At 40.0% G+C, this 12,217-nt stretch overlaps 1 long non-coding RNA gene across 2 annotated transcripts in view; it reads right to left on the reverse strand.

The window, feature by feature from the left end:
• The window catches only part of LOC131742753 (uncharacterized), a 73,260-nt gene that overhangs the window by 23,511 nt on the left and 37,532 nt on the right, over window positions 1-12,217 (reverse strand). The window lies entirely within an intron of this gene.

The raw sequence follows: 12,217 nt of genomic DNA on the forward strand, positions 1-12,217 counted from the left end.
TGATTCAGTAGGTCTGTGGTAGGACCAGAATATTTGCATTTCTAACAACTTCTATGAGTCACGTTTTCAGAACCTCTGCTGTCGACTAAAGATAGAAATAATACATGGGTGTCTCCTTTCCATATCAGTCTTCTCTTTGACCAGAGGAAGTGTAACCAGACCAAAATAATTAACGTGTGTCAAGGTACTTTACCCCAAAGCAGAAGCGAAGAAGAGAGAGCTGAATGAAAAGAGAAAGAATCCTTCATAATGCATCCCATTTTTAAAAGCAGTCAGAGTGGGAGGAAAATGGTCCTTTCAAGGAAGCTCTGCAGAGGCCTGTCCCCAGGGACAAAGGCAGTCCTGGTGAAGGCGAGGCAGTGGGGTTGGGAGGGAAGGTTTGGGGAAAGAAGCTAAGGTTTAGCTATGCTATTGTGAAAGAGGTGGGTGGGAAAGAACAAATCAATTTTTTTTTTTTAAAAGAACAGAGTTATTGTGAAACTATGTCCTGGCAGGAGCAAACACAAATCTACTCTCAAATATATACCACTTGGAAAATTGGCACATGCATCAAAGCTTTATAAGCACCAAACTACTTAAATAAAGTTTATTGTTGTAGTCAGATCTGATGTGTGGGTACATATAGTCTTCATTCTGTAGCCCTGCAGTTTGCTGGTGGGATAAAAAGTTATTGGAGAGTTTGCGCATTTCTCAGGTGGTGCAGTGGTTAAGAATACGCCTGCCCAAAGCAGGGGACAGGGGTTCGAGCCCTGGTCCAGGAAGATCCCACATGCGACGGAGCAGCTAAGCCCATGTGCCACAACTACTGAGCCTGTGCTCTAGAGCCCGCGAGCCACAACTACCGAGCCCACTCATCTAGAGCCCGTGCTCTGCAACAAGAGAAGCCACAGCAATGAGAAGCCCACACACCACAATGAAGAGTAGCCCCAATTGCCGCAACCAGAGAAAGCCCACGTGCAGCAACGAAGACCCAATGCAGCCAAGATGAATGAATTAATTAATTTTTTAAAAGTTATTGGAGGGTGACTTCGAACTTTTTAAATATGTCAGAGCAAAGAGAACTAATTTGGATAGTTCCAAATTTATATCAGCATCTTACCAGTTCAGGCAGGAGGGACAGCACTGCTAAATATTTTCTTTTTCTAAACATAGAATTCCTGCCAAAATTACATTTTGTTTAGTTTTCATGGCTTTCCTATCTTGTGCCATTTTAAGATGAGGAGTATTGGGGAGATATATTCAAAAATGTTGATTACGTTAAACCAATCATTTGAAATTTTTACTTCTTTCCAAGGGGAAGTCATGTAGAACTTCTGCATTCATCTTCCACCAAAAGGAGTTCCCATTTCCAGGAATATTTTGGAGTAGATATTCCGACAAAACACTCCTTTTGTGGACCTTAACATGATGGATAAAAACGTTAAAACATGTTTTTAAATGCCTGGTTGACCTGGTGGGAAACTAAGAGAATTATTTGGAGGTCAAAAATGACAGATCCAGAGAGGCAAGTAGGAATTTGGGTTGGCATTTACCCCTGGGTATCTGCTAGTCCCTGGTCACCTGGAAAGTCCATTTTAATGGGCCATGCACATGTGCACTGGAAGCAAAGACTGGAGCAAAAGAGGGGAGTTACGGTTTTGTGTCCCCCCGCCCCGCCCAAATTCATATATTGCAGTCCTAACCCCTAGTACACCAGAATGTAAACTTTTCTGGGAATAGGGTCATTGCAGATGTAATTAGTAAAATTTTTTTTTTTTGCCTGTTAAATATTTTATTATGTGTTTAAATGCTGAAAGCTTTCTGTTCTTTTTTGTGTGCATTTATTTTTTTTAATTTACTTTTTTATTGAAGTATAGTTGATTTACAATGTTGTGTAGGTAAGTTTTAAGATGAGGTCATTAGGGTGAGCCCTACTCCAATATGACTAGTGTCCTTATAAAAAGGAGAAACTTGGACATAGGCATGCACGCAAGGGAGAACACCATATGAAGATGAAGGCAGAGATCCGGTAGACGCCCCTACAAGCCAAGCAAAACCAAAGATTGCTAGCAAACCACCGGAAGTTAGGGGAGAAGCATGGAACAGATTCTCCATCACAGCCCTCAGAAGGAACCAACCCTGGAATGCCTTGATTTCAGACTTTTAGACTCCAGAATTGTGAGAGAATGAATTTCTGCCATTTAAGCCACCCAGTCTGTGGTAGTTGTTATGGCAGCTCTAGCAAACTAATACCAGGGGGTGAGGGTGGGAGAGGGCGATTGGATTGGATGTCCCCCAAACCTAGACACACACAGTGTGACATTCTCAGTAAGTGAGTAAGGGGGCAGAAGAGGAACTCACAGAGGAACCAGTCAAGATGTAAGCATCACAAGCCTGACTTCAAACTACTCTTGTGATGTGAAATACTCTGAGATGAAAATTTTGTTTAAAATGACCTCAGGTGGATAGTGTTCCCAGGCACCTGGCAGAAGAAAACACAAATCCCTCCGGATTGAACATACTTTCAACTCAGATCTCAAAGAAAAATCCCTTGGGTAATTTTCCAAGAAACATGAACCCCTGGTCAAAAATCATTGAATGCACACAAGGGAACAAGAATGAGGATTGATGGAAACAATGCAGTGCTAAAAGAGAGCCACGAAGAACACAGATATGGAAACTTTGGATGCAAAATATGATTTTAGAAAAAAGGCATTGAAACTATGAAGAGGAACAAGAAACTATCAAAATTGATCAGGGAGATTTGGGAAAGAACCCCAAAAGTTCTATAAATGAAAAGTATAATTATTTTAAAAATAGAATGAATGGTTTAAACCACAGGTAAGATACAGGAGAATTGATGAACTGGAAGAGAGATCTGAAGAAATTACTCAGAATGCAGACAAAGAGACAAAGATATGAAAAATGTGAAGAAAGAGACACATGGGGCAACATGACTAAAACACAACTAATCTGAATTCTACATGGAAGTATTAGAAAGAAAGTGAGAAGGCAATAGTTGAAGAGAAAATGACTGAGAAATTTTCCTGAATTGTTGTTTTGGTTTTTTTGGTTATTGTTTTTTCCGGTATGCGGGCCTCTCACTGTTGTGGCCTCTCCCGTTGCGGAGCACAGGCTCCGGACGCGCAGGCTCAGCGGCCATGGCTCACGGGCCCAGCCGCTCCGCGGCACGTGGGATCCTCCTGGACCGGGGCACGAACCCGTGTCCCCTGCATCGGCAAGCGGACTCTCAACCACTGCGCCACCAGGGAAGCCCTCCTGAATTGTTGAAAGACAGCATTTCTCAGATTCAGGAAGCCAAACAAAATGCAGTTAAATGGAAAACCCACCCATATATACACCATAGTAAAACTGAAGAAAACCAGCAGATCCAACGATACAAATATAGGAAAGACTAGACCTATATATATGCTGTCTACAAGAGACCCACTTCAGACCTAGGGACATATACAGACTGAAAGTGAGGGGATGGAAAAAGATATTCCATGCAAATGGAAAGCAAAAGAAAGCTGGTATCGCAATGCTCATATCAGATATAATAGACTTTCAATTAGGAAAGTTAAAAGAGACAAGGAAGGACACTACATAGTGATCAAGGGATCAATCCAAGAAGAAGATATAACAATTATAAATGTATATGCATCCAACATAGGAGCACCTCAATACATAAGGCAACTGCTAACAGCTATGAAAAAGGAAATAGTAACACAATAATAGTGGGGGATTTTAACACCTCACACCAATGGACAGATCATCCAAAATTAAAATAAATAAGGAAACAGAAGCTTTAAATGACACAATAGACCAGAGAGATTTAATTGATATTTATAGGACATTCCATCCAAAAACAGCAGATTACACTTTCTTCTCAAGTGTGCACGGAACATTCTCCAGGATAGATCACATCTTGGGTCACAAATCAAGCCTCAGTAAATTTAAGAAAATTGAAATCATATCAAGCATCTTTTCTGACCAAAACACTATGAGATTAGAAAAGAATTACAGGGGGAAAAAACATAAAAAACACAAACACATGGAGGCTAAACACTACGTTACTAAATAACCAAGAGATCACTGAAGAAATCAAAGAGGAAATAAAAAAATACCTGGAGACAAATGACAATGAAAACACGACAATCCAAAACCTATGGGATGTAGCAAAAGCAGTCCTAAGAGTGTAGTTTATAGCTATACAAGCCTACCTCAAGAAACAAGAAAAATCTCAATACTCTAACCTTAGGCTTCCCTGGTGGGGCAGTGGTTGAGAATCCGCCTGCCAATGCAGGGGACATGGGTTCGTACCCCGGTCCGGGAAGATCCCACATGCCGCGGAGCGGCTGGGCCCATGAGCCATGGCCACAGAGCCTGTGCGTCCGGAGCCTGTGCTCTGCAACAGGAGAGGCCACAACAGTGAGAGGCTCGTGTACCAAAAGATAATAATAATAATAATAATAATAATAATAATAATAATAATAATAATAATCTAACCTTACACCAAAAGGAACTAGAGAAAGAAGAACAAACAAAACCCAAAGTTAGCAGAAGGAAAGAAATCATAAAGATCAGAGCAGAAATAAATTAAATAGAAACAAAGAAAACAGTAGCAAAGATCGATAAAACTAAAGCCGGTTCTTTGAGAAGATAAACAAAATTGAAAAACCATTAGCCAGACTCATCAAGGAAAAGAGGGAGAGGACTCAAATCAATAAAATGAGAAATGAAAAAGGAGAAGTTACAACAGACACCACAGAAATACAAAGCATCCTAAGAGACTACTACAAGCAACTCTATGCCAATAAAATGGACAACCTGGAAGAAATGGACAAATTCTTAGAAAGGTATAACCTTCCAAGACTGAACCAAGAAATAGAAAATATGAACAGACCAATCACAAGGAATGAAATTGAAACTGTGATTAAAAATCTTCCAACAGGGCTTCCCTGGTGGCACAGTGGTTGAGAGTCCGCCTGCCAATGCAGGGGACACGGGTTCGTGCCCCAGACCGGGAAGATCCCACATGCCACAGAGTGGCTAGGCCCGTGAGCCATGGCCGCTGAGCCTGCGCGTCCGGAGCCTGTGCTCCGCAACGGGAGAGGCCACAACAGTGAGAGGCCCGCGTGCCGCAAAAAAAAAAAAAAAAATCTTCCAACAAACAAAAGTCCAGGACCAGATGGCTTCACAGGTGAATTCTATCAAACATTTAGAGAAGAGCTAACACCCATCCTTCTCAAACTCTTCCAAAATATTCCAGAGGAAGGAACACTCACAAATTCATCCTATGAGGCCACCATCACCCTGATACCAAAACCAGAAAAAGATACTACAAAAAAAGAAAATTACAGACCAATATCACTGATGAATATAGATGCAAAAATCCTCAACAAAATACTAGCATACAGAATTCAACAACACATTAAAAGGACCATACACCATGATCAAGTGGGGTTTATTCCAGGGATGCAAGGATTCTTCAATATATGCAAATCAATCAATGTGTTACACCATATTAACAAACTGAAGAAGAAAAACCATATGATCATCTCAATAGATGCAAAAAAAAAAAAACTTGACAAAATCCAACACCCATTTATGATAAAAATTCTCCAGAAAGTGGGCATAGAGGGTACCTACCTCAATATAATAAAGGCCATATACGACAAACCCACAGCAAACATCATTCTCAATGGTGAAAAACTGAAAGCATTTCCTCTAAGATCAGGAACAAGACAAGGATGTCCACTCTCACCGCTATTATTCAACATAGTTTTGGAAGTCCTATCCATGGCAATCAGAGAAGAAAAAGAAATAAAAGAATACAAATTGGAAAAGAAGAAGTAAAACTGTCACTGTTTGCAGATGACATGATACTATACATAGAGAATCCTAAAGATACCACCAGAAAACTACTAGAGCTAATCAATGAATTTGGTAAAGTTGCAGGATACAAAATTATTGCACAGAAATCTCTTGCATTCCTATACACGAATGATGAGGAATCTGAAAGAGAAATTAAGGAAACACTCCCCTTTACCGTTTCAGCAAAAAGAATAAAATACTTAGGAATAAATGTACCTAGGGAGACGAAAGACCTGTATGAAAACTACAAGACACTGATGAAAGAAATTAAAGATGATACCAACAGGTGGAGAGATATACCATGTTCTTGGATGGGAAGAATCAATATTGTGAAAATGACTATACTACCCAAAGCAATCTACAGATTCAATGCAATCCCTATCAAATTACCAATGGTACTTTTTACAGAACTAGAACAAAAAAAATCTTAAAATTTGTATGGAGACACAAAAGACCCCGAATAGCCAAGGCAGTCTTGAGGGAAAAAAACGGAGCTGGAGGAATCAGACTTCCTGACTTCAGACTATACTACAAAGCTACAGTAATCAAGACAATATGGTACTGGCACAAAAACAGAAATATAGATCAGTGGAACAAGATAGAAAGCCCAGAGGTAAACCCACGCACCTATGGTCAACTAATCTATGACAAAGGAGGCAAGGATATACAATGGAGAAAAGACAGTCTCTTCAATAAATGGTGCTGGGAAAACTGGACAGCTACATGTAAAAGAACGAAATTAGAACACTCCCTAACACCATACACAAAAATAAACTCAAAATCTATTAGAGACCTAAATGTAAGACCGGACACTATAAAACTCTTAGAGGAAAACACAGGAAGAACACTCTTTGACATACATCACAGCAAGATCTTTTTTGATCTACCTCCTAGAGTTATGGAAATAAAAACAAAAATAAACAAATGGGACCTAATGAAACTTCAAAGCTTTTGCACAACAAAGGAAACCATAAACAAGATGAAAAGACAACCCTCAGAATGGGAGAAAATATTTGCAAATGAAGCAACTGACAAAGGACTAATCTCCAAAATATATAAACAGTTCATACAGCTCAATATTAAAGAAATAAACAACCCAATCCAAAAATGGGCAGAAGACCTAAATAGACATTTCTCCAAAGAAGACATACAGATGGACAAGAAGCACATGAAAAGCTGCTCTGCTCAACATCACTAATTGTTAGAGAAATGCAAATCAAAACTACAATGAGGTAACACCTCACACCAGTTAGAATGGGCTTCATCAGAAAATCTACAAACAACAAATGCTGGAGAGGGTGTGGAGAAAAGGGAACCCACTTGCACTGTTGGTGGGAATGTAAACTGATACAGCCACTATGGAGAACAGTATGGGGGTTCCTTAAAAAACTAAAAATAGAATTACCATATGATCCAGCAATCCCAATACTGGGCATATACCCAGAGAAAACCATAATTCAAAAAGACACATGCACCCCAATGTTCATTGCAGCACTATTTACAATAGCCAGGTCATGGAAGCAACCTAAATGCCCATTGACAGACAAATGGATAAAGAAGATGTGGTGCATATATACAATGGACTATTACTCAGCCATAAAAAGGAACAAAATTGGGTCATTTGTTGAGACATGGATGGATCTAGAGACTGTCATACAGAGTAAAGTAAGTTAGAAACAGAAAAACAAATATCGTATGTTAACGCATATATATGGAACCTAGAAAAATGGTACAGATGAACTGGTTTGCAGGGCAGAAGTTGAGACACAGATGTAGAGAACAAACATATGGACACCAAGGGGGGAAAGTGGTGGGGGAGGGGTGGTGGTGGGATGAACTGGGCAATTGGGATTGACATGTATACACTGATGTGTATAAAATGGATGACTAATAAGAACCTGATGTATTAAAAAAGAAAAAAGACAAATCAAAGAAAAAAGCAAGAAATGTAAAAGTGAAACTTTAAAGCCTGTTTCATCACAAAGGCCTCTTTATCATTTCACATTCATGAGCTCTGTAAATGGTTTAAAACAGTGGTTCTCAAGTGTCACCTGAGGATCCCTGGAGTCCCAAGACGCAACCTTTCAAGGGGTCCAAGAGGCCAAAACTATTTTCACAGTAACAGTAAACGTTATTTCCATTCTCATTCTGTTTTAAGTGTACAGTGGAGTTTTCCAGATACAAGATATGTGATAACATCATAGCTCTAATGGCTAATAGAATGTATGATTTTGTGTGCTTGTATTTTAAATTTTTCAGTTTTATTTTCCAATACAGTAAACATCAGTAGATACAACCTACTTAAACAAAAGTTCCTTGGAATTCTAAATAATTTTTTAAAGTATAAAATGATCCTATATCTGGATAATAAAAAAATAACTAATAAATAAATAGATAAATAAAAGGATCTTAAAGCCAAAAAAAGAACAAGGTCTCAACAGATGCACACCATTTACTTCTGGGAAGTGTACTTGGAAAGTATGGAGGGGAGTCATATGACTTTACCTATAATTTTTTTCATTTGTATAAGGAGAACATATACATGAAATAATGTGAAATTTATCTTTTTAATTGAAAGCAAATGCAAAATATGAACACCCATTTTTTTTTACAAAAAGCTAAATTACAGATTTATTCCCTGCAACAAAACAATGTGCAATGGAATCTATTTCAGTCGCGAGCATCCTTTGCAAAGTGTTCAGTTGACCAAGATTCTATCTACACACATCTTTTCTCATCTCTGTGCTGTGTAAAACAAAGTATATCCACTCATTAGAAAATGGTAAGAGTGGTGGTAAATCCAGAATTAATATAGTAGTGGTCCTTATTTGTGGGTGTGATATTATTGTGTTTCTATTTGCCCACCTTCAGTTCTACATTTATTAGGGCCAAGCTTCAGAACCAGGCATAATTCTGCCATTTAGTGATTTTGGGACCTCAGTTAAGTTACCTAATGTCTCTAAATTTCAGTTTCCACATTTCTAAAAATCAGGAGAACACCTACTTCAAAGGTTTGTGTACTAAATAAGACAAGTGAAATTATTTAACAGAGTGCCCGATGGATGGTTCTAGGTACTTTTGCCAAAAACATCTTTGCCACAAGCATTTCACCACATAACTAATTGGCCATAAGGCAATTTGCCATAAAAAATAAAATAATGAAATAAACAATGAGGACCTACTGCATAGCAAAGGGAACTATATTCAATATCTTATAATACCTATAATGGGAAATAATCTGAAAAAGAATATATATACTGATATATACATATATATGTAACTGAATCATTTGGCTGTACACCAGAAACTAACATTGTAAATCAACTATACTTCAATTTTAAAAAGATAAAATAATGAAAAATAAAAGAGGAACATTTAAAAGAACATAATGAAACATGAGAAATGAATGACAAAATTAAAAAGACTGTTGTGAAATACAAAATATTTGAGAATATTTGAAATGGGTGTAAATTCATGACAATACAAATAACTGATTTTATTTGGGGGGTTGTACCTAAGCACTTGTCTTCCAAGTCTTTTATTATTATTATTATTACTATCACTATTATTACTATTTTGTTTGTTGATTCATCTCCTTGTTTGGCATCATACATTTTTTTTTTTTTTGACAGTGCCATGTGGCTTGCAGGCCCTGGCAGTGAAAGCACCAAGTCCTAACCCCTGGACCACCAGGGAACTCCCAGCATCACACTTTTTATTTTTCACTAAAATTTCTTCCTTCATTAAGAGCCAAAAAAAAAAAATTTTTTTTTTATTTTTTAAAAGGGACTTCCCTGGCAGTCCAGTGGTTAAGATTCTGTGCTTCCACTGCAGGGGGCACAGGTTCAATCCCTGGGCAGGGAACTAAGATCCCGCATGCTGTGTGGTACAGCCAAAAAAAAATTTTTTTAATAAAAAAATTAATTTAAAAAAAAGAGGTATCAGTTTCCAAACACCAGGCTGCGTGTTGGTACCTGAGCCTTGTGCTACGCTGAGAGCCTCTACATCATGGATTGTTCTTGGCACATTGTCACACGCCCCTTGATAGATGTTCCCAAGTTCTACTGGAACTTTGTGGGTTCAACTCTGCGCCCTCAAGGCCCTCGGCCTCATTCTCCTCCAATGTAGTGTGTTTCACAATAAGACAGCAACTCTCGGGGCAAATCATCGTCATCTGTCAGCTCCAGGAAGACATCAATAACGTCATTAACTAGAAGAAAAGCTGACGTATTTCAACTAGTTGAAAGCAAACTGTCAAACCGAACCGTCCACCAGTTATCCTATCTTTCATGGCAAAATTGCCTTATAGCCAATTCCTTATGCAACAAAACTGTTTGCAGCCAAAGTGCCTGCAGCCAAGATGTCTATGGCAAAGAAGCTTCCGGTGAAAATACCAGCCACCCTGACCGACAGCATTAGCTCCCCCTACTTTCGTCAGTGGAAGGCCTTGAAAAGTCAAGCAAGTCACTTACAGTTGTGTGAACTTGAGCAAAGTAATTCACCCTCTTTGAGTTGTTTCCTCACCTGTTAAATGGATATAACGATGTTTTCTTTGTATGGGTTTCTCTGACTCACACACATAATGAGGTGAGGACCACCTCATTATGTGGACCGTCCCAGTTAGCACGTCCGGCTCTGCTTCCCTTCCTTATTCCTCCCCCTCCCCTTCCAAGTGGCTTCTGCATTTCCTAGTTCACTCGGAAGATGGAGCAATTGAATCACACGGTGAGCCTCAGGGAAGCTAGCCTGAGTCGCATCCCCACCAAGCAGCTGCCTCTGTGCTGCTTTCACTGGGGACAAAGCTACATCCCTTCTTGAACGTTTGTCAGACCAAGGCAGTGGTCCTGGCAGGAGGCGGCAACAGCAGCATTGAAATACAGTCTGAGATTTCACTTAAACACCAAGCCCCCGGACGCCCCCGTAGATACAGTCTGTCGTTGTTCATGCCTGTGGCAGTTAGACCAAATATCTATTGCTTTTCCACAGGCTCTCATTCAGGGCCTGACTTCTTATCAATTCACATTCTGTCTGCAAGGGAAACTTTGTTAATTACCTGGGTTTAATGAAGCTGTGTATTTTTGTTTGGGGGGATTTCTTTTGCTTTCGGAATCAAGGAGAATACGTTCACTCTCCATTTTTCGGCCTGCTTTGGTGAAGGGAAGTTGATATTCTAGGCTGGATTCAAGACTGGAAGAGGATATTCAGAGGTAGCTTCCTAAATAGGGCCACCTTTCCTATGCCAGTCTTCAGAATTTTATGAGTTTAAATCCAGCACCTAACTTTCCAGGATCCAAGAAGCATCGCCTGGTTTGTCCTGCTCCAAGAAGCTGGGTAAGCCCTGGACCAACAAAAAGAGCGGAGGGTTGAGGTCGGGGCACCTGCGTTACAGCTGCAGGAGGGCCAGTGCCTGAGCAGTCACTAGAGTATGCCAGGGCAGAGCCCATAGCAGTGACAGCCCAGAGGACAAGCCATTTCCATGTGATTCCACCACAGCAAAATTGCTGGGAGCTGCACGTTCAATTTGAATAGCACTTCTCCACACTATCAGAACCAATGCCCCCCTTTTATGACATTAAATACTGTGTAAATCTCCCCTATAATATCCTAAAGTCAAATGTACAGAATGCAACTTATCTACACAGATAATATTTTAATCACTCTCATGTCCTAACAGTAATGTGAAGCATAAATATAAGCAAAATCATTATAATAAATTAATATGTATTAAATATGTGAATGATACAGTTACAGCTAGAAGACAGAAGGAGGTAGTTCGAGGCTTGTGCCTGTGCATATACTCACCCAAATATGACAGCTACAGAGTAAATGTTTGTGACTCAAAATACCATTAGCTGCATTGCATTGGTGAATAACTCTCAGTAAAATTCCAACCAAATGTAAGTATAATCTTCCCATAATTTAGATAGAATTATTACGGATTAAAGTCATGAAAGACAAATTGGGTTCACATGTAAAACAGAGTTAGGGATCAGAAATACATCTACACGGGGAACTTCTCCTATAGAACACCCACCGAACGCTGGCAGAAGACCTCAGACCTCCAAAAAGGCAAGAAACTCCCCACATATCTGGGTAGGGCAAAAGAAAAAACAATAAACAGGGACAAAAGAATAGGGACGGGACCTACGCCAGTGGGAGGGAGCCGTGAAGGAGGAAAGACTCCCACACACTAGAGGCCCCTTCGCGGGCGGAGACTGCGGGCGCCGGAGGGGGAAGCTCCGGAGCCGCGGAGGGCAGCTCAGCCACAGGGGTGCGGAGGGCAAAGCGGAGAGATTCCCGCAGAGGATCGGTGCCGATCAGCACTCACCAGCCCGAGAGGCTTGTCTGCTCGCCCGCCGGG

Source organism: Kogia breviceps, chromosome 15 (genome assembly GCF_026419965.1).
Source record: "Kogia breviceps isolate mKogBre1 chromosome 15, mKogBre1 haplotype 1, whole genome shotgun sequence".
Classification (NCBI taxonomy): domain Eukaryota; kingdom Metazoa; phylum Chordata; class Mammalia; order Artiodactyla; family Physeteridae; genus Kogia; species Kogia breviceps.